Source organism: Talpa occidentalis, unplaced genomic scaffold (genome assembly GCF_014898055.3).
Source record: "Talpa occidentalis isolate TD23 unplaced genomic scaffold, MPIMG_talOcc4v2.1 talOcc4.4, whole genome shotgun sequence".
Lineage (NCBI taxonomy): Eukaryota > Metazoa > Chordata > Mammalia > Eulipotyphla > Talpidae > Talpa > Talpa occidentalis.
Genome location: NW_023604295.1, coordinates 60243864 through 60270333, shown reverse-complemented (window position 1 = coordinate 60270333; position 26470 = coordinate 60243864). Strand labels below are relative to the sequence as shown.

At 36.3% G+C, this 26470-nt stretch overlaps 1 protein-coding gene across 5 annotated transcripts in view; it reads left to right on the top strand.

Annotated features, from left to right (window-relative positions):
• ZPLD1 (zona pellucida like domain containing 1) overlaps positions 1-26470 on the top strand; it is a 290118-nt gene that overhangs the window by 16007 nt on the left and 247641 nt on the right. For 3 of the 5 annotated variants that reach the window (XM_054700638.1, XM_054700641.1, XM_054700645.1), the window contains exon 2: positions 10168-10255. The gene's annotated coding sequence lies outside the window, so the exon portion shown is untranslated. Of the gene's footprint in view, positions 1-6737; positions 6804-10167; positions 10256-19640; positions 19660-26470 lie in introns of those variants that run through there. The other 2 variants (XM_054700639.1, XM_054700644.1) reach the window with 2 other exon arrangements.

Sequence of the window (26470 nt, the reverse complement as noted above, 5' to 3'; positions counted from 1 at the left end):
CAGATGGTAAAGAAAGAAATAATCTTTGCCCCTGGGAAAATGCTGTGCATTTCTTTGATAGTCACAGAGGAAAAGCTTCATGTAAAAAATAGATTACAGTATTTGTCTTCTTAGGAATTTGATAGTCTCTTGTGAAATAGGCTGGTAGATGGTTCTGAGAATGACCTCCCTGAGGTATTTTCAGTTTATTCACTTGAAATTTCACAACTCTTTGTAAGACATTAGATAATAAATATTTAATGTTGTTACTACTGAAGGAAGCAGTAGGCCTGAGGGCAGGAGAAGTCATATAATGGATTAGGCCCTTTATTTTGCAGGTGTAAAGATTAGAAAAGATACTTAATGGCTGTAATAATTTTTCTATTTACTTTAGGTGAGTCTAGACTTTGGTGTGTCACACCAATTACTAGTATATATAGGCTAATCCCTGATTAGCCCAGCAATGATTTCTGGTAACAAATAATCTGGCCACACAAAATAGACTGTTAGATAATTAGACTTATGCAATAACTCTTTCAAAGAGTTTGGCAAATTGTATATTAGTCAAAATTGACTAATTTTTCTTTTTAATAAAGAATTACTCTAGTATTATAAGCCTTAGGTGGATTATTTAATTTCTTTCAACATTATTCTTCCTATTAGAGAAATGTTTTCTACAGTATTTCTTATACACATTTACACTAATCCAGTAACTTTTTAAAACAATAAATGCATGTATCCCCTATTTTTTTTCCAAAGCTCACAGTAATAGGCTTTGCTTTTGTGAAATACCCACATTAGTGCCTGTTTTCTTGAACTGGATTTTTCATTTTTACAACAAAAGTGAAAAAGGGAAAACTAGCATCAGCATTTGTTTTGCAGCAGTTGTTACATAAGCAGCACACACCCTGATCAGTGTGTGCCACTTAATCCTTTCTGGGAACTACTTTATCCAGGCTATGTACATATTGTATCAGTCCTGCATTTACTGTATGTTCCTCTTATTTTAGCTTTCCTCTGTTATTTGGTGTGATTTGGTAGCTTAATTTTAGGCGTGGGAATGTTCAAAACATTTTCCATATAAGTTAGTGGTATTTGCTTCTTTACTTTGAGCCATTTTTGCTTATAGAAAGTTTTACAGAACTGCTCTATTTTTAGATAGTGGTGGAAACCTGTGGTAGAATTGAGGAAAAAAAATCCATTAATTCTATAGGATCAAAATACTAATAGCTGTTATTTATTGAGTTCTTATTCATTGAGTGATAGTCTCTGAGCTAGGCATTTTACCTACATTGTTTCATCTATATGCCTCAATAAATACTTGAGGTATGTACTATTGTTATTATCCAAAATTTTCAGGTGAAGAAATAGGCACATGCATATAAGAAATAACTTAATGTAAGTTCATATAGCTGGTGATAAAATCTCAGATAGCATGGCTCCAGACCACACTTTTATGAAGTGAGCCCCAAAAAATCTATGCTACAAAGTAGTAGCTTATAAATAATTATTAAGAGACAAATTGATCATTTCAGTCATATTTCCAATGGTCAGTAAGCACAGCTGGCTGTGAAGGATAGTCCTGCCGGCTGGCCCAGTGTTGGTTGAGCACATGAACTTTAGGTAGCCGACAGACCATAGCTGCCCCTTCTCACCCATTGCCTAAGAAGTGCAGAAATAGTTGGGCCTGACTAGCCCTGCCCTGAAACCCCAGGGGCTGTGAGTCAGAGTACCAGAGAACTGTTGTCCTATCTAGTGGTAGTTTTCTCAGGGGAACGCAGGCTGCTCTAGGTTCCTGAAATAACTCTGGAAAGATCTGCCATAGCTATAGTGGCTATAGACAGCTAAAGGACAAATTGACCATTTATAATCCTAAACCTGTATGCTGAAGGTGATAGTGAAAGTGTGAGCTGTGTGGTAGAAACAATTCTAATTGTGCTCCTTAGAACACTATGAGGGGCAGGCTCTGACCCTCTCAATCCTTCCTGAGGGCTCACAAAAACTCTTCCTTATATATGTGAGATTTCACATGCATAAAAACATACATGTTTCCTGGTAAAAATACATTTGTGTCACTACTGTGGCATGGAAGCAAATTCAGGATCCCACTAGTGAGAAGATACACTCAGACCAAGGGATGCTTTATTATGCATCCTTTCAAGGATCCTTAAAAGACTCACATGAAGGATACACTTTAAACAATACTAAGATATAGCACATTTGCAACTGACAGATCTTTGTTTTATTCCTTTTTCTTAAGATATTAAGTCTAAGAAATATTTGGAAGCAAGTCATTTAGAAAGTTTTTTTTGAAAGATTTATTTATGCATATAAGAGCCAGGGTTCAGGCCAGAGATGTGGGGGTGAAAGGATTCACCAGAGACAGAGTGGGAAGCAGAACAGGTAGATGTCCTGAAATACACTGCTGAGGGGAGCAGCAGGTGAGACAAGAGAGGTCTGCTGCGCCATGTGGGTCACCTCCCTGGCCAGGGATCAAACTTGTGCTGCAGTGGCTGTGGATAGCTTCATACTGCTGCATCTTAACCCCTTGTGCCACCAGGGAGGCCCTTAGAATGATTTTTAAAAATTCCTTTAGAGGAAAGGGAACCCTTCCTAAGTTGGTGTAAATGATGTAAACTTTGGATCTTATTCTGGAAAAAGAATGATGCCTGGAAAGCCCCCAATAAAAGGTCACTTTTAATTGAAACTGAAAGAATAAAAACAATTTCAGAATGTAAAATCAGATAAAAAAGAATTATATTTTTTAAGTTGAAAAGAAATGGGCTCCTTTTCTAAAGTTTTATGTTTGGGAAAGTTGTGAAGTCATATGTCATTTTTCTTACTCTAAATTGTTTGATCATTTGGTTGACAAACCTAAATATTTCTCTCTTTTTTTAAGATTTATTTATTGATGCATACAAGAACTGGGGTACAGGCCAGAGGTGTGGGGGTAAGAGGATTCACCAGAGACAGAGTGGGGAGCAGAACAGATGGACTGACTGAAATACACTGCTGAGGGGAGCAGCAGGTGAGACAGGAGAGGTCTGTTGCATCTTGTGGGTTAGTTCCCTCACTAGGGATTAAATTCTTGTTTCAGTGGCTGGCAATAGCTTGATAGCACTGTATCTTTAACCCGGTGTGACCAGGGAGGCCCCAAACCTAAATATTTCTTAAGAACTTTGAGGAGACTGAATCGAGCCTTATACAGAAGGAATACGTTTTTCTTTTTGGTGTTCCTTTTATGGGCACAAACCTGAAACATATGGCAGCTCCTCCTGACTTTTGTTTCTTCAGTCTTTCCAGTGGTTATATAGGCACATTTTCCCTCAGACTGTATCCATTCCTAGGTAGAATGATTAGCATGGCTTCTGGTTTCTTGGCCAAGTCACACAAGGGATTTTCTCCTCATTTACTTCTTTCCAGCAAGGAAAGCTTTCCTTTCTGTTTGCTAAAGCCTACTGAGATTTTGAAGAAAAATTTTTATATGTGTTCCATCATTAGTAAGGTCATGAGACTTGGTTTTATTTTGCTTTCAATGTTGATTCAGAAGACTACAGTTTTCATTCAATTGTTAATGAAATCTTGTTCTAGCTGAATTTATAATGTCATTTATGTATGTCAAGTTTTTTAAAAGCTAATTAGGTTGTAAATACCAATGCAGCTATAAAACATACATTTAATAACCAAGAAAGGGAGCTTGTTTTATTATAATCTGTGCAATCCCTTTTGAATTGTGTGGTGATTGTTAAATTAAAAAAAAATTGGACACATCATCTCAGACCATCACTAATTATAAACGATGTCCATCTGAACTTTAACCAGTAATGGGCCCATCCATTCTCACTCAAGGCGTAAGGCTTCAGGGAAGAGCAGGTACAGGGGCGGCAGAGATGAGAGAATCCTAGATAATTATCAGGGACAGCATGAGGTTTTTGATTTAGAGAACCAAAGAAGTTTCTCCCACTTACAGACCCAGCTTCTGCTAAGGATTCTAGGAAAGTATCCTAGAAAGTATCAAGTGTGCTGTTCATCTCAGCTTCTTGGCTTTGGCTCATGGAAGGTCTCTCTAAAGTTGTTAGCTTCCATCACTGCAGACAAAGAATGAAAGTCAACCAAGGCTTAATGCAAGCTGGGAAAGGGAGGTTCTTGTTTCCTGCTCCCAGAGGAAGTAGAGCATAGAGGGGATCATAGAGTATGGTCCGGGGGCTTTAGCACAATCTTTAGGTGAGTTCATAGATAGTGGATGTGGAGCAAGGGAGCAGTGGGCGCCTGTTATTGATGGGCATGTCATTTATGTGAATTGGATATTCCCAGAGAATCACTATACGGGTTATCTTATATGTTTCTTTCAATTCTGATAAACTATGAATTCATAAAGAAAGGTTGCAGAGAGAGGGCCCCTTCACTAAAGGTCAAAAACCAGTCTTCTGACTTCCATTTCATCTCAGAGGTTCTAAGAGGGGCCTGAGGAAGTTATTTGTCCCTTCTGATTCTAGTTAGAAGTATTTCGCTGGCTAGGAGACTAAATAGATGATCTGTGACATTCAGTTTTGTTCAGGATCTGAGTGATACCACAATCACAAATGTTTGGGTGTGCCTCCAAAGTCTTGTATTTCATTTCTGGCTTTGTTACCTGGCACTAAATAAATTAATACAATGTGTTTAGAAGACGGTCTGTCTGGCACATAGGAAGTACCACATACATGTTTGCTGAATAAGTGGCAAGTGGCTCTTTTCTGACATTTTGGCAATTTCTGACTTTTCTTTAAATAATGGAGAGAATCCTGAGTTTCTCTATCAGAGATGATTACAGTGGCATTTATCATGCGTCAGGTCCCAGTGGCCATGGGTGCCATCAACTCTGCTGAGGCACTGTATAGCCTGGATTGTTAAATTCAGTACAGCTCGAGACAGATTGATGAAGTATTCTAGTAAATTAGCAGTTCTGTCCCCACCAAGTGAACCAACCAGTGCAAAGGCCTTTTTGTCCTCTATCAGGAACACAGAGAACACAGAGAATTAGAAAGGAAACAAAGGCTTCCTCATTTCCTCTCCATCCCCATGCCCTGGCATCCACCATGATACTCTCTGCCTGTATGAATTAAACTACTTTAGATACCACAAGTAAATGAGATCATACAGTATTTGCCTTTCTGTAGCTGGCTTATTTTATTTATCAAAATGCCCTTCAGTTTCATTCTTATTGTTGCAAATGGCAAGCTTTCCTTTGTTTTTTAAAATAATTAAATTATCTTCTATTATATGTTCTCATATGTTTTCTCCCATCTGCCAATGGACACAGAGGTGGTCTCCACATCTTGGCTATTGTGGCTAATGCTGCAATGAACCTAGGTGTGCAGAGACATGCACCCCCAAGTTTACTGAAGCATTATTAATAATAGCCAAGAGCTAGGAGCAACCTAAGTGTCTACCACAGATAATAGGATAAAGAAGATGTGGTACATATAAACAATTAAATACTACTCAGCTATAAAAAGATGCAATCCTGCCACTTGCAACATCGTCAGTGGTACTAAAGGGTATTATGCTTAGTGAAATAAGACAGAGCAAGACAAATACCATATGATTTACTTCCATATGGTAAAGAGAGAAATCAAACAAATGGTTAAACTAAAAACATAAAAATAAACTTTTAGATTAAAAGATCAATTCGTGGACATCAGAATGGAAGGGCAAAGGGAGGGCTTGGGTAAAGGGGCCAATTGTTTGGTGAGGGACAGAATCAGACTTTGGTGGTGAACTCGATGTAGTATAAACACATTGATTGATGCACGCCTGAAAATTATATAATGTTATAATGCAATGCTGTGTCAATTTAAAATAATAAAATAAATTGTCCTTCAGGACACTGATATTTTCCCCTGCCACTTGTTTTCCATGTTAGAAGTAGAATCAAATATTACACATTAAATTGACTAACATAATCAGATATTTTGAAGATTCTAGTATCATTTGCTTAGTAACATGGATACATTTATTTAATTTTTTGAATTTCAATCAATTAAGCAATCAATATATATTCTGTGCAAGGTTCTGCAGAGAATAACCAGATGTCACAGAACTGAGCTTCTAGTGCACTTTAACTCTTACATTCCACAGTTGTTCCATAGTATGTATTTACCAAGTTGCTCTGTTGCTGTGTTTATTTCCCTGTCTGGATCATATATTCCATGATGTTAAGCAGCAAATCTTATTCATTTTTGTGTTACCAGACCCCAGGATCATGCTTGGTACGTAGTAATTACCTATTATGTGACTGTTTTTGAATCGATGAAATGAACTGTAGGCCACTGGGGTTAGTTCTAGAAAGTGGGATAAAATGATCAAATGGTTGAATTTGAGAGCCAGGTTGTATTTAGAGGCTACAGGTAACACTAAAGAAATGTTCTTTAGAAGGAAGTGTAGTTAGGTTTCAGTTTATGCATATTTTAATAGAATGTAGTAAAAACATCCTTTAGTAAATTTTATGTGATAGTCTCTGCATATTGCATAAGCATTTCCCAATGCTATTAAAATTTCTCTAAGCAGCTATAATAATTGTATTATATTTAGTTGAATAAATGTACATATTTTATACTACATTCAGGATTTTTCCTTTTAACAAATGTACGTATTTTATACTACACTCAGGATTTTTCCTTTTCATCCTTTTTTCTTTATTTCTTTTTATAAGGAATGTTTCACTGAACATTGTTTTACACAAATTCTTTTTTATCTTTTGAATTTTATAGCAACAAATCATATTCAGATGAGTCTACTTAAATATGAGATCAAATCACTTTAAAAACGTCACATATCTCCAGGTATGAATAAATGAGTGATTATGGCATTTCTTAAATGAAATTTAGCGATTTTTCATAGAAATGCAGTCTAAACTGCAGTTGTATTACGAGCCTCCTTTCAGAGTACTTTTTAAAATTCATAAACCTAGCAGAAATATCACTTATAATCCCAAATTCCAACTTCCTCTAGGAAATTCAAATATTAAAACTTGAACTTGGTTGCAGCTTCCAGTGCAAATCCAGTGATCTCACAGTCCTTATCCTTTGAGAGTTCAACATCATTGGATATTTGCTTCTGCTAAGCCCCAGCGAAGAAAGGGGAAGATGATATTTTCAGTGGCTATAACCTCCTAAGGCTTGGTGGTCCTGGTGCCGTGGCAGCTTTTGAGGAGGAGCTGGTAGTGGGGTTTGTGTGTGTGTGTGTGTGTATACACAAATATCTCTGTTGGCAAATGGGTGGAGTAATAGTGTCTACAAAGCCAAAATTCATGTTGATGTGTGCTTTTATATTGGACCTTGACTATTGTTCCTACAGATCTAGATGGACTGCTCTGAAAGTATTTTGTTCTTATATTTATGTATGATTCAAACATTTGATTGAAATGAAATTGAAAAGGAAAAAATTCATTATGTGGATTTTGTTAATCATCTGCTCAGATCCCCTTTGATGTCTGTTCACCTCTCTCACAGCTTCTGAGAACTTTATCTTCTTTTTGAAAACAGCTTCATTGAGATATAAAACTTGTGTACATTAAGGTATACAACTTGATGGTTTAAAAAATATTTTTTTAAGTGAGGTAAGTTTATGACAGTATATGGGTTACAGTGTTATAAATCAACGTCTGTATGCACTACATAATGTTTGCCACCAAAGTCTAGTATCTATCTTTACTGTACAAATGACCCCCTTTACTTGATTTATCCTACCTTTCTTTCCTGTCCCTTCTGGTAACTACTCTTTTGTTCTTGCAGTCAGAGTTTGTTTTGATTTGCTTTTCACAGCTTGATGCTTTGATATATACATTCATTGTGAAAAGATCACCATAATCAAGCTAATTAACACATTCTTTACATAGTTACCATTATGTGTGTACATAACATAACTTGCACTTGCCATTCTCTTCAAAGGATTGTGTTTAGGTTATACAGTCACTTTGCCATAGGCCTAGGGAGCCTGGAATGCTTGGGAGTTCCCCCTCAGCTTTGTACCTTTCTAGCTGAAGGGTCACTTGCCTTGAATAGGAAAAGTGACCTGTTCCTCTGCGGATCAGGCTAAAACTGCCCTGTGAGAGACTTTATCTGAAAGTCATACTTCCTTTGGCTTCTTCCTTACCCTTAGGAGCTTCTTTTACTCTTTAACCAATTTTTGCTGTACACTTCCTCAGTAAGTTATTTGTGTACAAATACAAAGATTTGTTCCAGGATCACCTTTGGAGGTAGTTGACGTAAAATACCCTTCTCTCTCTCTTCTCTTAGATTAATTGGTTGACATGTCTAATATTGTATCAGATGGATAATTTTTGAGAATTCATAGTAATTTTGAGTATTACATAAAAAAATTATTTTCTGTAAAGATATAATAAGATGAATAATTAAAGTCAGAACAGGCTTTTCTTGGGAACAAATTGTAGATCTTTAGAATTGATTTTAGCTGAATCAGCTAGTAATTACGAGATTATTGTCTGTTGAACCAGAAAAGTCATATTGGCATCTGTCTATTGTGAAATTAAGTATTTTTATGGATTTAGTGCTATTGAGAGTAGGTTATTGGAAATAAATTATGCACCACTGCTCTTTAGCTGATGTGTACAGCTCATTGCTCATCTTCTGGTTTCTATGACTTTTTCTAGAAGAAATTATTATAATTTTGGAAATAGGAGAACTGAGTACATCCCACAATTGACCTCACTTAAAACTAGTCAGACTATTTAACTTATAATTTAGGTGCCAATACTTTTATAATTTGGGTGTCAATACTTTATAATATTTGAGAAATATAAGGAAATGGTGAATATAATAATAACTCACATTTGAATAGAACCTTACTGTTTACACACATTTTCACAATACATTATCTAATTTTCATAACAGCATAAGATAGAGCTATCTTGAACTTAGAAACTCACTTTAATTTTCATACATTATTTAATACCAGAATTAGTAGAAAGAAGGCTTCGAGTTGTCCAAAACCAAACTTCAGACCTGAAATGTTATGACACTTAGAAAATTAAAACACCAAAAAATGGGTAAACAAAACGAGAGGATCAAAAATTAAAAAGTGTATCTGAAGAAAATATTCTTCATGGTGAAGACTGAGAGTGTGGAGGAAGTTTCTACATTCCTTCTCAAGTTTGAATTTACTATTTGATTTGTAAATGTGTAAGTAAATCTGAATAATTGACAGGAAGAAAAGAAATAATTAACATCCCCAAATAATGTGCAGATTTCAAAGGAGTAAAGTATAATCAATATCCTACTCTTCAAGTTTGATGGTAAAAGTTAATAATGATCATGAAAGTTAATATTTACTGAGACTTATCATAGATCATGAGCTGTACTGACAGACATCATCCTTACAATAACCTGTTTAAAAAAGTTCCATTATTGCCATTTTCAAATAAGGGAAAACACAGCAAAGCAAGGGTGAATAACAACTGTTAAGCAGCTGAACTGTGATTGCCAGCAGATTATCTAACTTTAAGGTTTGTGTATTTATTGATTATATTCTACTATATGATAGATATTATGGACACCTTAAGTAGAGTTGCCTAAACAAAAGTATTGTTGTTCAGCAATATATTATAACCAAAGTAGCTATTCAATCAAATTTCCCATAAAAGTCACTGGTTATTCATGTTTGTGGCCTTCATAACTGGAAACCCCCTTTTCTACCGTTAAAAGAGGACTTAGTTCACTTTTCTGCTGGACCAATGAGAAAATGCCTGGTACTTTTAGGCCAATATGGCCAGAAGTGGGAATAAGGGTAAGCCCACTCAGCAGCACCTCTGTCATCTCAACAATTGGCTTTTTACTGTTGTGGATCATGCCTGTTTTATAGATGAGAAACCTGAGGCTCAGACAGAATTGCCTATTTCATGAAACATGTATTTGTATTGGAAAACAGGGAATAATCTTTTCAACCTGAAGAGGTTTTCATTAAACGTAAGTGGTACAGAAGATAAAGGACTTGAGATCACCTTTGGAAAGTTACTATGGAAACTCAATAAGCTCCAGAACACCGATCAATCTAGTTAATACCTCTAGGGAGTATAAAGTGCTCTATATTTGGTTTGGTTCTAAAAATACTGGGCTGACAAAAGAGATATTTTCCTAGTAATTTTTTTTTTTCTCAGAAAGGTAACTTCCTTATTTCTTGTCTTTTCAGAAAATGTGTGTTCTGTCAGCATCTAGGAACATAGATGTGGGCGCTGATCAAAACTCCGAAGCATGGCCTGAGAAAACACATAAGTGAGGTAAAAAGTTCCAGGAAGCACTCTAAAGTTTATCACAGTGTTCTGTGGTATTTCAAATGCTTAGAAAAAGGTGAACCTGAGGTGAATACGAAGAAGGTAAAGGTTCAGTTTAGTTTGGGAAACGGAAAACTCTGAAAAGCAAGGTGTCTATTTTATTTTGAGTGTTAATAGAAGGGTGGCTTTTTGCTTTTGTAAAAAGAGGAAACATTGGTCAGCTGAGTATGGGGGACACTTTGGATCAAATCTTAAATCACTGATCAATGTCCTCAAGGCTGTGATCAGTTCTTCTCACTGACCACATCACCTACTGTCCACCCCACCCCTCTCTCAGTGCTCTTGTTGCGCTGGCCTCCACTATTTCCTTTTACATTTGTTTTGGTCTAAAGACATTTTGCATCTGCTACTTTCTCTGTCTGCAATGTGTTTCTTACTGCTTTTCAGTTGGTGGATTCATTCTTGTCATTCAGGACTCAGCTCAAATATTATCACCTTAGAGAGTCATTGTTAGACTACCCTAAACAGCCCCCTTATTTCCCCCATCCCCAGTCTTGTGTGCTCACCCCTGGTTCTCCTCTTCTTTGAGAACACATAGGAAGATGCTACTTTCTTGATACCTTTACAGTTGGGCAGGACTCTGTGACAAGTTTTGGCAAATGGAGCATGGGTGAAGGTGATGTGATGGTGCTGTCTTATCAGCCTTGGTTTTTATCAGGTGTGAGAGCAACATGGGGCAGCACCCTGCTGATGTACACAGGGACAGGTACACAGGGACACACTTAAGAGAAACTCCGACTTTGCTGTCTAACACATTGAGATTTTTGGTGGTGTTTTCATTGTAGTGTAACTACCCCATCCTGTCTAAAATACCATCCTTCTGTTTCATTTTCTTCACAGCACCTGTCCCTTTAAAAAATGACTTTTGTTTCTGCTGTGCATGAAAAAGGTAGATCTTACTGTCTTTTTGTATTGCAATCTTTTTTTCTGTTTTGTCATACATTTGTTTATCTAAATTTCTAATTTTAAAGTGGGTTATTTATTCATATACCTTAAAATCCAAATTGTGCAAACATATATACAGGAAATATATTAATTATTCCCCTCCCCCTGTCTTCCATTTTTCCAATTCCTACCCCCTTCCTTACTCATATGTAACTCTTTTGGGTTTCTAGCATTTTGGTGGGGGGGGAGTCTTCTTCAAGAAATTCTTCTTGCAAAAACAATCAGATATCAACATCTTGCTTTCCACCCATTTTAGTAATATAATAGGTATATATTACATATACTATCTGTACCCCCAAACCTACATTTTCTACAGGTAGACTGTACCTTTATTCTTTTGCAAAGATGGTTAACATTCCATTTTATATATATAAGTTAACTTATTTAATCAGTCTTCTAATGATAGTTATCTGGGTTGTTCCTTATCTGTTGCTACTATAACTAAGTTGTTATAAATAACTTTGTGCATACATCACTTCTAATGGGAGGGCATTTGAGAATAAATTCCTAGAATTAAAATGACCAAGTCAAGGATATGTTTGTAAATTTGATCACTATTGTCAAATTGCCCTCCATCAACATTATAGTACTTACACCTTCCACGAGGAATATATGAAAATGCCTGTTTCTCCACAACCCACCATAAAAATGAGTCACAAACTTTTGGATATATGTTAATATAGTAGGTTAGATATGGTCTTTCAATGCAATTTTGATTTGCATTTCTCTTTTTATGATTCAGGTTAATTATCTTTTATGTGTTAAATAATCATTTATATTTTGAGATTCTGTTTTGATCCTAAGATTCCTCGTAATTTAAGGCAAAAACAACACTTCTCTGCTTTATTCATAGCTTCATCAAGTCATGTCCCCAAACCGTGGATGTCTGTTGTGTTCGCTCTAGCCTTTTAATTGCTTTGACACTTGGAAATGTCTCAGCCTATCCTTCATCTTCCTCCGGGTGCCTCTCTCTTTTTCTTCTGTATATTACACATGTATTTTTTGACCTTTGTATGGAATTGTTTTCTAGTGGTATCTCTCTTAGCTGAAATATTTGCTGATATACTCACTGTGATTACCTCATTGTTATATAATTCCCTACAGTTTTATTAACCACATAAAGCAAAAATATTCCCCCAAACAAAAAACAAGCAACAACAAACAAGAACTAAGAAATTTTCCTTTCTGTGTTCAAATCCAAGAAGATTGGATATTTCTTCACTGAAGAGAGAGTAATCAGTATTATCAGTATGTGGAATTTTCCTAGGTCTTCTGACCAGATAAGACTATTTGCACATAGATACTATGTAAAGGTATATTTGCATTTGGATGCAAATTCACTCTGGGGAGGTAGAGGGACTTGGAAACGAGGTTTGATATGTGATGGTTATTGGCAAGTATAAATGCACGCAGACAGGGATCCTGGGGCATAATGATCTCTGACCTCTGTATCCTGATGTAGAGCCTTCTGTTTACTTTGTGGGCCTTAAAGTAGTATAGGACATGCCCACAATATCCACATCGCAGGCTGTGAGTTGTCAAAGACAAAGCATAGCACCTTGGCTTTTCTGTGTAGTGAGCACACAGTCACATTATCTAGATAGTTAGCAGCATAATGTAGAAAATTTTGACAGGGTAGAAGAGACTGAGAGCTGGTTTCATAGGCTTATGACCTGCGTGGTCACGTCGTCCCCTGTGCTTATAAGGCCTCCACACTTGGTTTCATGCTTCATTGTTGGCACTGTGAAATTCTTAATACTGTTTTGAACTAGGGTGATGTTCTCTTATTTTCTTTTATCTTAAACTCCACAAATAATGTAGTTGTACCTTATGTGACCTGGTTTGCCTAGTGAATCAAGTTGGTTTATGGAACAGAATTGAAAGGATTGCTGTTATTTATGTATAAAGCATCTGTAAATATCCTTCCTTCTAGTAAGGTAATTGATATTTTTGTTTGCAAATTGGAGGTGTGAAATCATTTATTGGTTTCAATAGAAGGGGATGTATAATTAATTTAATCCTTCATATCTTACTTTAAAAAGCAGGACAGATACAAGCATGAAGAGCAAAGGGATAAGTGAAATCTTTTCCTTGTGCTACTTGTACTTGTGTAAGTCAATGTAGAGAAAAACACTACTAAGATTTGTTTCAAAATTATACTAAGCCTTTTTTTTCTCATACATTCCTGCTAGGTTTTATTGTCCATGTTAATTTAAATTGAATGTTGTAACTCAAATTATTTATCAGGAAGACATTTGGAAAGGCTTGAAGATGCCTATTTGCCTTTTTGAACCTGGAGATTTAACTGTCATTTGGAAAGTGGTTAAAAAACAACTCCAAATTAAATAACCTTCTAAATTAATACACCTAAGTTTAACCTGAAGATATTCTAAATAAATTCTCATTTCTCTTCCTTGAATATACAAATTTAAGAAGAAAGGGTGTTCTGCATTCAAAGGGTAAAATTCAAGGCAAGCATGTGTCGTCCTGGGTGAGAAGGAAAAAACAAACACACCCTTTAGAAGCAAAAACAAAGTTAGGCTGACTTCAATGTTAGGGTTGCTATTACACAACCAGTTCACTGTGTCATAATTGGACGTGTGAGAACCTGTTTCATAAAAGAACTGTCATCTCTTGAAGCCCCAGGGAAGGGAGGAGAATATGCAAAGTTATTTTTGTTTCCAACCTGTGCCTCTATGGTTTCATGACAACCATTGTGTTACTGCATATGGCAGGAAGACTTGATTTACGATGCATTGCTTTTTCCTGTATGCTTTTTTCTCCATGTGATTAAAAATCATAACACCCTAAACATAAAGCCATAGTTCAAATTTCTATAATTAGTGCATCTAACTCAGATGTGATATTAAATTTGAAAACTCATCAAGTAAACATCCCTCTCTGAGGGATCTCAGAGAGCTCCCTCTATGCCACTGAACTGAAGCAGAGGTCACTTATCTGATCAACAAAAACAACATGGAACATGTGCTTGAGTGGTTGTCTCTAGAAGTTAATTCTTTTTATTCACCTGAATTATTTTGAATTTATATCTTCTTTTCCATTTGGATAATTCACTTTCTTACCACTTAGTACTTTTCAATCGGTAGTTTTTTGGGTGTCATTTATTATCTCAACCAGAGTTACTGATTTTTAATTTCCTGTAATTTTTAGACACATCTAAATAAGCAGTACAGTAAATATGTTGATTTGACTTGATTCTACCATGTTTTGTTTATAACAATTAGAAATCTGTTGCTTAGTCTCAGAAATTTCATTAGTCTAGTAGGAGTAGCAAATTTAATTTCAGTTGTTCTGAGTCTTTTTTTATTGAGAACTTGTCCTTGAATGCAATTACATTTGCTAGGTTTCTCAGTGAGGATCCTCTTGGGGAACCAGACTAAAGGTTGCTGTTTCTCACCTATTTGAGCTGAAGTTGATTTAGCAGCTAGAGTGTCTCTCAAAAGGAAACTTCACTTAAGGGATCAGAGAAGGTAGCATAATGCAGCATTGTTGCCTTTACTCAGAGGCCAGCCAGCAATTTAATCCAATTGAAGAAATATTTTGGTAGTAGGAGGAAGATGTGCTGTCTCAAGACTGCCTTTTGGCTTTCATAGTGATTTCCAGTTCCGGTTTCCTGTGGTTGGAGCACATTGCTTTTTCTCATTCAGAGACATCTTGTTCTTGTCTGAGTCATATCCATTACTCATCTTGTGCTGGCTCCTTGTTGGGGATTCAAAAGGTTATCCAAAGATACATAGGAACATTAAAAATACTGGACTTCCGAAGGTCAATGTCAGGTGCTAAGAGATATGATCATTTGTGGTTCTTTCAGGGTCACATTGAGCAAGTCATGGTATTAAATTTGCAAATCATTGAATAACTGCTCCACTTTCTGCTGTAAGAAAGATGGAAAGAAAATTCATCAGCTTTTAAAAAAATCTGCAGTTCTACATCACAACATATGACAGGAATCAGGTGGAGGGTGGAATCAAAGCCAACAACACTGAGGTGGGCATTACAGTAATCCAGAAGCATTCCTCATGTCTTGCTCAGGAAACCATTCTCTATGAGAAGTACCATGTCCGTGTAGTTAATCCCAGATTTGCTGGTGATTCTGATCTTTTGTTTGTTCATTCTATAAAAACTAGACAAACTTTACTTCTAGTCATGTCTTTTTGTAATTGAATGTTTCTCATCAGCCTCCCTGATGGTCTAGGGGTTAAGTCTCAGCACTACAACCATGATGGCCCTCTGCTGTGGCCTGAGTTCAATCTCTAGCCAGGGAGCTACCCCACAAAGTGCAGCAGACCTCTCCTGTCTTGCCCGCTTTTCCCCTTAGCAGTGTATTTCAGTAAATCTGTCTGTTCTGCTCCCCACTCTGTCTCTGGTGAATCCTGTAGCCCCCACACCTCTGGCCTACACCCTAATTCTTCTATGCAAAAATAAATAAATTTTTAAAAAACTTTTTTACAGTAAAAAGAAAGTATAAAATGGAACCAACAATGAAATATAAATGCAGTCGCATTTCTGCACTATTTCTAGAAACAAAAGTCCCGTGGTAGAAGTTTTCTTATCATCTGGCTCTATTCATTTGGTGGAAGTCCTGACTTCCCCTGGAGTTCCTCTAGACAAAGTGTTTCTATGACAATGAGAGAAAACTAATCCAACTCCATTATAATTTAATTAAAATGAAAATATCAATTTCAAATATTCATAAGAAGGCGATGTCAAGTACATGTTTTAGATTTTGCATAGTTGTCATTCTATATAACATTATAAATATGGAGACTACTTTTGATGTGCCATGCTCTTTCACTGTCCATGAAGAAGTGAATCTGGAAATTGGGCCTGTTTGAGCCAACTGGCAACCCAAGGTTCTTTCCGGATGCTAGCTTCTTGCTACCAATTTTGTTATCATTTGGAAAGCATTTTTCTCTTTAGTGGGTGGGGGCATGGAGGGTAGAACATTTACTTAACAGAGTGTTTGAGGATTTTTTTTTGTTATTAATGAAGTCTGAGGAATTTTGAGGCAGTGGATACTTGTGACAGGAATTGTGGTGGCAGATATGACAGGCAGGTTGGGTTTTTCTAGCTTATGATTGCCTTTTCTTTATATTTGAATGAAGAGGACTGACATGCAGAGTATATGGCTATATTGCTTGCTGTAGCATATTGGTGATGTGAGTGTGGCAATAGAAATGTTTCATTTTTTAGGACATTGCATGATTTTCAAGATATATTTAACTATTTTTACTTAAGAGTAAGTACTTACTTTTATTTCTCTTAATCTGTGCTCATTCCATGCCACCTTTCTTTTCTTCTTTGGTTTTTCTGTTCATATCAGCACATAAAATATAGAAAGCTCTTCAACAATGGAAACCAGTTGTTCTTATTACTTCTCATTCTTTCACACAAACTGTGTGACTATGAATATTCTTCAAAAAGGGAAATATAAGGGGGGAATTAATCAGTTTCGTTGACACCTATAAAGAATCAATTTTCCATGGATGAAGTAAGCCTTAGCTTAACTCATCTTTCCCTGAGAAATAGCAGTTAAGGTCAACCATGCAATTCCCCACTGGAAGGCAGACTTTTATGTCACAGGTGACATTTCTTTGCTATTTTATCTTTGAAATTTGTGTTTTGTGTTCTAAATTAAAATCTTTTAATTTTAAATATTCAAATAAAATTAATACTCTTGCAAGATATACCATGTTTACATTGTGACTTTGGATACTTATGGGTCTATCATCATACATTCCCAGAGGAACAAATAATTCAGGTTTAAAAATAACTGTAGAAAGTATTTGTTCTGGTCATTCTGGGCTTTAACAAGAATACTGTAGATTAGTGGCTTAAGCAATAAATGTTTGTTTTTCACAATTTTGGAGACTCAGAAATCCAAAGTCAGGATACCAGCAAGGCCAGGTTCTGATAAAAACCCCCTTCTTGGTTTCCTTCTATGAAAAAAAAGAGATCTCTGGTCTTCAGTCCCTCACAAGGACACTAATACTGTTCATCAGGGCTCCAGCTTTATGACCTAATTGTCTTCTAAAAACCCTGCCTCCAAACACCATCACGTTGAATACTTAGCCTTCAACAGATGAAGTTTTGGATGACCCAATTACTCAGGCCATAGAAGTATACATGAAACACTTGTTGAATGAACGGTGGCAGGAGCTGAACACTTTGGAGGATATGAGATTAAGAATACCATCTTCTTTGTAATTTGAAAATTTCTTCTACAATATTCCAGATAGCTGTTCTTTTAGCCTCTACTTATGTGACCATCATATTACCACCTCTCAAAGATGTTCAATGTAATGTTATTATTTAAATCCATAGAATTTTTAATTTCTTTCTTTTTTTATTGAAATATCATTGATACATTACAATACCTACTCAGATATGTGCTACCACACCACACGCCACCAAGACATCCACTGTCCTCCACAGATTATTGAGTTCTAGCCTCCTTCCCGCCCTCCATCTCCACTCCCAGTCTTGTAGCCCCAGTTCTGCTGTCATATTTCTAGGATTTGTTGCTTTAGTTTTGTCAGTCCCTATGCTTTGTTTCTCTATATTACAGGTATGAATGAAATTAACAGACCCTTTTAAAAGAGAAATTTTAGGTTCATTGCAAAAGTAACTGGAAAATACAGAGTTCCCATATACCCCCCCCCGCCACACACACACACACACACACACACACACACACAGAGAGAGAGAGAGAGAGAGAGAGAGAGTTTCCCTTACTATCAGTATTAATCATGAACCAACATTGACACATCATTTTCAACCAAAGTCCATAGTTTACTACAGGGTTCACTCTTGAGATTACACCTGTTCTGGGTAAAACACCCTGTTATGTAATTTAAGCTTACATTCACTCTTTTGTGAATTGTGCTACTAAATTTATTTTAAAATTTTGCCTTTGTTTTTACCTTTTGTGGGTTTAGGAAGATGTAAACTGGCGTGTATCCACCTAGTTTCATATATAATTATTTCACTACCTGAAAAACTCTCTGTGCTTAGTCTTTTCCTCCTCCCTTTCCCCAACCCCCGGTAACCCCTAATCTTTTCTTTTTTTTTTTTTTTAATTATCTCTGTAGTTTTGCCTTTTCCAGAAAGCCATATAGTTGGAATCATACAGTATGTAACCTTTTTAGACTATCTTGTTTCATTCAGTAATACATATTTTAGGCTCCTTTGTGTCTTTTAATGACTTGATAGCTCATTTCTTTTTAGCACTGAATAATACTCCTTTGTTTGGCTGTATCACAGTTTATCCATTCGCTTTCTGAAAGACATTTGTTTGGTTGCAAGTCTTGGCAATTAAAAATAGAGCTTTATAAGCATTTGTGTTCAGATATTTGTGAGTTCAATATAGTTTTTACTTGCTCAATTTCCTTACCCTAAGTGGAAGTCTGACCTCCTGTAACTTCTCTGCATTAACTACCTGATATGTTGTCCAGTCTCTCTTTGTATGTGAAGACAACTATCCGGGAATTAACAGTTTTTCTACTTTAGGCTAAAGATTGTTGATTCTGGCATTTTTTTTTCCATCATGTTGTAGGACTTTGAGACCTTTTAATTTTCTGGTTTCTACATATGCTGCTCTGTAGAAAGCCTGGAGACTAGTGAGCAGATATGATCACATTGGCCCCAGAGTATAGAGGGACCATCACTCTCCCTGTTCTGGGTAAAATACCCTGTTATGTAATTTAAGCTTACATTCCCTCTTTTGTGAATTGTGCTACTAAATTTAATTAAAAATTTTGTCTTTGTTTTACCAAATTTGTTGTTAGGCCAACCTTCTCCAATCTCCTTTTCCAGAGGACTTTTTAGGACTAAAATGTTAGACTTTCTATGGATACCCACTAAGCTTCCTCTCATTAATTTTGATCCATGGTACCAGTTTGTTGAATTTTGAACATTACCAGCTTGCTTTCTTCCTTTGAAATAATGGTTCTTTTATCAAATGTATTACTCATTGCTCTTTATACAAAATGTTCTTTTTTAAAATTTTTTTTTAAGATTTATTTTTTTTTTTACACAAGAGCTGGGGTACAGGCCAGAGGTGCGGGAGGGTGAGAGGATTCACCAGAGACAGAGCGGGGAGTAGAACAGGCAGACGACTGAAATACACTGCGGAGGGGAGCAGTGGGTGCGACAGGAGAGGTCTGCCACGCCATGTGGGAATCTCCTTGGATGGCCAGGAGTTGAACCCACGCTGCAGAGGCTGCAGACAGCTTCACAGTGCTGTGCTTAACCTGCTGCGCCACCAGGGAGGCCCTATGCAAAATGTTCTGATGATAAAAGAGTCATTGTTCATGACAGAACTTTTAGAAAGTGCAAATGAAATGAAAGAAGAAACAAAGATGTTTCCTAACTTATTACCAAAGGTAAACATACCAGCATTTTAGTGTATCTTTGCCTATTCATCTTCTCTATGTGCCTGTGTATATCCCTGTATACACAAGTATGATTTGTTACCATACCATTCATGTATGATATATATTATAGTATTGTGTATGTAGTTTTGTGTAATATATTTCTCCTTTCAATTTTTATTTTATGTATTTTTAAATTATGCTTGAAGTTCATAGCATTATAGAGGTCACTGGGAATATAGTGCTGATCAGTGCAAATGTACTATAGTCTTCTGTTGCTTGACATTTATGTTTTTCTAAATATTATGCTATAATTACCACCCATGTAGCTAAATATTGGCAAACATCCATGGTTATTGCCTAAGGAAATGGAATGAGTCAAAAATAAGGAAAATTATAAAAGGTCTTGAAGTTTTAACAAACTAACCCGTAGAAAATTATGAAATAATTTCACTTATTAGTTATTTGAAAATTTGATAATGACGTTCTTTTATTTAGCTGGCAAATTATTAATAAATATGTTGAGCAAGAAAAGAACAGTTACAAGATTTTGGAGAAAATTAGTTGATCATTGATCTTCAAATTTTTGTCTACTAGTCAACATTCTGTGGGGACAGCTGTTTGCTCAATTAAGTTTTATCTTTCTCATGTTTCTTTATTTTATCAGGTAGGCTTTCAAAAGAAAAAGTTTTGGTGTTTTGCTGAATCAAGATAGTTTACATCTAGATACTTGTCTCCAACAGTATAACAATTCTATGAAATGATAGAAATTTTATTATTTCAGTGTAATATTCTCAGTAAATTAGCCCTGCTCCTAATGCTCATTTCTTTCTTTAATAGGGAAAGTTTCTGCAAGGATGGAAATGTTCGGTGATCTGTGCTATTCAATATGGTAGTCACTGACATATATAGCTATTGAACACTGAAAATGTGGCTAGCATAACTCATTTTTTAATTTTGAAAGTGATTTTTAATAAATAATTTAAATTTAAATAGTGAGCTATGGCTTGTGATTACCATATTGGATAACATTGGTTAAAATATCTGAAAATCATGTAATTACTATGATATAACTTAATTGGAGTTTAATATTAAACTGAGAGACTTATGGTTCTTAATATGTATGAGTCTCTTTCTCTCTCACTCTCTTTTAATTGCATATTTCCCACTACACCAACTAATTATTTCTCAAAGATTTCTGACAGTCTGTGTAGATGGTTCATATCAGCAGTTTGTTTTCAGACCCTGGGATATAATTGAATCTAATGGTAATGATTTCTTTCAAATTAACCTGATTTCATTTCCTCTAACAATATTTTTCTTCTAACAAAAACATTATACTCCTTGGTGGAAAAACATGTAAAAAAATATTTTGAGTCCTGTTGTTTTCTGTTATCATCTTTGACATTCTTCTCATCTTTCTAAAAATTAGGTTTCCCCCCTGCTTATACTTCCTGAAGTTGATATCATTGAGTTTTTTCTATTGTTGGTAGTATTTCTGTTTTTCAGGTTCATGTCACTTTGGTTATTAGCATTTCTTTCTTTCTTTCTTTTTTTTTTTTTTTTTTACGCTGGGTGTAGTCCCTCCTTCTTGCACCTTTTTTTTTTTTTTTAAAGATTTACTTATTTATTTATTTATACAAGCACTGGGTACAGTCAGAAGCACGGGAGGGTGAGAGAATTCACCAGAGCCAGAGCGGGGAGCAGAACAGCCAGACTGACGAAATACACTGCTGAGGGGAGCAGAGGGAGGCGGGAGAGGTCTACATGCCATGTGGGACCCTCACCCGGTGGCCGGGGATCGAACCGGCGCTGCAGAGGCTGCAGGCAGCTTCGCAGTCCAGCGCTCAACTGCTGCGCCACCAGGGGAGGCCCGGTTATTAGCATTTCTAATACTTATGGCATCATGCCCCTCTTTTATATCTATCATCATGTGTTTTCTTTTTATTCCCCAGTTTTTTTTTAATGTCATTTTAAAAGTTGAGTTAGATAGGAACATGTGTGGCTAGATAGATTATTTAACTGTTGCTCCTTTTGCATTCCCTGGGAATCAGATTTAATAATATTTTAATTCAGTTCAACCATCCACTGGTGTTGACTGATCCTTAAGTACCAGACCCTGAGTTGGGGCTGAAGATTCCTAGGTCTGTTAGATCATAATGGGACTTACACTCTACTAAGAGAATCAAATTCACACTACAAGTGACATACACTTCATTATATGCCCCTTAACTATATTCACAATATCCTGTGAGAGCTCAGCAGAGAGACACAGTTAATTCTGTTTGTAGGGCAGTTAGAGTGGCATAAGGAGGCTGTGAAGAATTAGAGAACTCTGAAATATAAATGATAGTTGAACAAGAATGAGTAAGAGTTTTCAGGACAGAGATACTAGGTAACATGTAATTCTATTCATGAACAACTTGACAGAGGGCAGAGTAGATGACATATTCTGGGCTCAGTTACTATTCTGCAGCTGGAGTGTATACTAGTACTTCTTGGAAGAGGGAACAGAAATAAAATTGAAGTTAAGGAGCAGCTAAGTGGTGAGGGACCTTGTATTATGCTAAGGAATTTGAATCGATTCCAAATGGAATGAACTTGGATGTTCTTGAACAAAGGGAAATAGATTTGTCTTTAGAGAAACAATTCTGGTGATAGCAATTTAGGATATTTTGGAGTTTGGAAAACATATGGAGACAATATCAGTCAAAAGGAAGATAGAAATATCAACCAATATAGTGCAGAGTAATAGAGAGCAGGCATTTGATTTAAGGGGCATTGATAGAATTAGATGGTTGGTTGGCTATCGGAAAAATGAAGAGGCAGGAAAATGATTCAGAAGTTTCTGAATATGGTTTTGTTGTTTTTAAACAAAACATCATGTGCACTTTTGAATCATTTTCCCTTTAGGATCACTGGATGTGACATCATGTCTGTCTTTTCTCTGAACTTTGGGAAACTTTTCCCAGTGGTGAGTGAGTATGTATTGAATTTAACCAGTGTTTCACTCCTCTTGTCCTAGAAATTCCAAGATGTGCTCATCACATTTTAAAAAACTTTATTTTGAAATCATTCTGTACTTACAGAAGAGTTGCAGAAATAATCTAGTGACTTTCTACAACCTTCCACCCGGCTTCAGTTTGTTAAAATTCCACATAGATAGAGCAATTTTCAAATCTAAGAAATTAACCTTAGAACTATAGTAATACTAACTGAATTACACAACCTTTGTTTCATTTCACCAATTTTTCTGCTAATATCCTTTTCTCTATTCTAGATTCCAATCACACATTGCATTTAGTTGTCACATTTCCTTAGTATCTTTGATGTGTGCAATTCCTCAGTCTCTCCTTGTTTTTTTGACCTTGACATTTTTGAAAATTACTGGTGAGTTATTTTTGTACAGTGCCCATTCAATGTGGGTTTGTCTGATGTTTTCTTATAGTTAGATTGTGGCTGTGCTTAGATTGAGGCTGTGCTTTCTTGCAAAGTATACCAAAGACACAGTGTGTCCTCAGTGCTTCAAAGCAGGTGATGTATGACATTGATTAACATTCTAGTGATGTTAACTTTGATCAGTTAGCTAACATGAGGTCTTCGAGAATCTTAACTACAGAGTTACTATTTTGCCCTTCTTACTAATCAGTATTTTGAGGAGAGGTGCTTTGAGAATAAGCAAACACACTATTATTACTTAAATTCTCACCCATTAATGTTAGCATCCTTCAGAAGACCTTGCCGGCAGCAGTTATTAATGTGGTGTTCTAATGTTATTTGCAATTTATCAATTGAAATGCTTTAAAAAAAATCCAATAGGCTGATTTGAACCAAACTTACGGAGATAAAAGTGTGCCAGTTTCCCCCACCCCAACTTTACTGAGCTATTATTGAAAAATAACATGTGGATCAAGAAGATGTGGTACATATATACCATGGAATATTACTCAGCATTCAAAAAAGATAAACACATGCAATTTGCAGCAACATGGATGGTGCTGGAAGGGATCATGCTCAGCGAAATAAGCCAAAAAGAAAAAGAAAAATACTGGATGGTCTCACTCATAGCAGGAATCTAGAAAACTTAAATAAGGGACCAGGAAAATGAATAACTATAAGAAAGTGAAAATCAAAATCAACAAAAAACTATGAAACAGAGACACTTTTTGGGGGTGGGGGGCAGGAGGGGAGGGATTGGGGTCAGAATGGGGGGGTTGCAATTGTATGGGGAATATAAAAATAAAATTTATTATTTAAAAAAAAAGAAAAATAACATGTAAAGTTAAGGTGTACAATGTGATGATTTGATATCCATATGTATTGTAAAATGATTACCACAATGAAGATAAACTTCTGTCTCCTCACATAATGACCTTTCTTTATGTGTATCCATTCATAACTTTTAATATTTACACTCATAACTTATAGTACTGTTAACTGTACTTGCCACATCCCCAAAACTTATTCATCTTATAGCAAGAATTTGTAACCTTTGACTGACATCTCAGACTCCACTCACTCCCATTCCTGACAACTACCAATCTACTCTCTATTTTGATGAGTTTGTCTTTTTTAGATTTTATATGTAATTGAAAACATGCAGCATTTGTCTTTCTATACCTGACATATTTCACTTTGCATAATTCCCTCAAGGTTCATCCATGTTGTCATAAAAGACAAGATTTCCTTTTTTTTTTTAAGATTTATTTATTTATTTATACAAGCGCTGGGTACAGTCAGAGGCACTGGAGGGTGAGAGAATTCACCAGAGCGGGGAGCAGAACAGGCAGACAGATGGAGGACACTGCTGAGGGGAGCAGCGGGCGGCAGGAGAGGTCTGCACGCCATGTGGGACCCTCGCCTGGCGGCCGGGATCGAACCTGCACTGTAGAGGCTGCAGGCAGCTTCACAGCCCAGTGCTCAACCGCTGCACCACCAGGGGAGGCCCTCCTTTTTTTTTTTTAAAGATTTATTTATTTGTTTATACAAGCACTGGGTACAGTCAGAAGCGTGGGAGGGTGAGAGAATTCACCAGAGCCAGAGCGGGGAGCAGAGCAGGCAGAAGGACCAAAGTACACTGCTGAGGGGAGCAGCGGGCGGCAGGAGAGGTCTGCGCGCCATGTGGGACCTTCACCTGGCGGCCAGGATTGAACCGGCACTGCAGAGGCTGCGGGCAGCTTCACAGCCCAGCGCTCTACCTCTGTGCCACAGGGGAGGCCCTCCTTTTTTTTTTTAAATGACTGAATAATTTACAGCACTGGGTGCCTGTTTGTATATGTGTTTGTGTATAATTTACATATAAGTAATATGTCAAATCATATTATCATATTATGTATGTCAACATATTAAATGTTAATTATATAATATAGCATAACACATTTATATGTAGTAATATTTTATAGCTATTACTATATAAATGTGATATATGTATAAATGTGATGTAGACATTTATATCTATATATCTGTATAGATCTATATACATATATAGCTCATGTTTTCTTTATCCATTCATCCATTAATGAACACTTACATTATTTTTATGTCTTGGTTATTATGAATAATGCTGCAATCAACATGGGAGTACATGTAACTCTTTGAGATATTGTTTTTATTTCCTTTGGCTATATAACCAGAAGTGGGATTATTGAACCATATGATAGTCCTGTGTTTAATTTTTTGAGGAAGTGCTATAGTACTTTCCATGGTAGCTACCTCAATTTTATATTCCCACTGACAGTGCAGTTTCCCATCCACATGTTTGCCAATACTTTTTTGTTTCTCATATTTTGATAATCACCATTCTAATAGGTGTGAAGTGATAGCTCATAAAAAGCCTTAGTAAAGGAGAGTTGCCTTTTCTTCCCATTTATTTAATCATTTATTTATACTAGTATGGATTAATCATATATTACTGTTATTTGATTTGTTGATAATGTTTTTCCAGTTTTGGCCACGGTTACTCTTCCTGACTCCTGGATCCTTTCACATAATTGCATCCTTTATTTTGGGGAGCTTCCTTAATTTCTTCCATCATACAATGTTTTAGGCTTTAGTTGTAGTTTTCCTGTCCCAGCCCTGGAATCAGACAGTTCTGCAAGGAGTGCTCACAACTTTTAAACGTGCTCCTGTTACTTCTGCTTCACCAAGTAGTTCTTCATTGTTGATTGGAATTGGTAAAAAATAACAAAATGACAGATTTAGGGTCCTCTTTTGTACTTCCTCAAACTTTTGCGATTGAAAAATTATCACTAAACCATGTTGAATTTTCATTCAACAGATATTTACTAAGAATCTACTCTATGTCAATACTGGGTTAGATATGAAGCTGTGCCCCCTGGCACCAGGGAATGTTCTCTAGGTAACTACACACTGGTAAAAGAGCTCATCTTTAGGTAGCTCTTCCTTGGCAAAACCTGAGTTTTACCTTATCATGACTCATATGATTAATACAGAATTCTATTAACATAAAATGCTCCCAACTTCTAATATGCTGAGGTGTACTCAGAGGGTGTCTCATATGTGCTCACAAACAAGACCAGTGAGTCAAGTTGCAAACATATTATAAACAGGGACTGTTACCATGAAGTAGGCTCTGTTCCTTGTCCTGGCTCAGACTTCACCTCCTTTCTTCTGTTATGAGTCAATAGAAAAAACAAAGTTTTCCCCTTTAAATATCTTTTAGCTAGTGTGGCTGCAAAGAAGGGCTGCTTTGCTTCAAAAGAATTTTTAGTGAGAATTGCACTTTTTGTTGCTCCTTATGTTTACTCGCCCATCTACCTACCCACCTCTTTTTCTTAAGATATAGTCATGAGTCCCTCGTGGA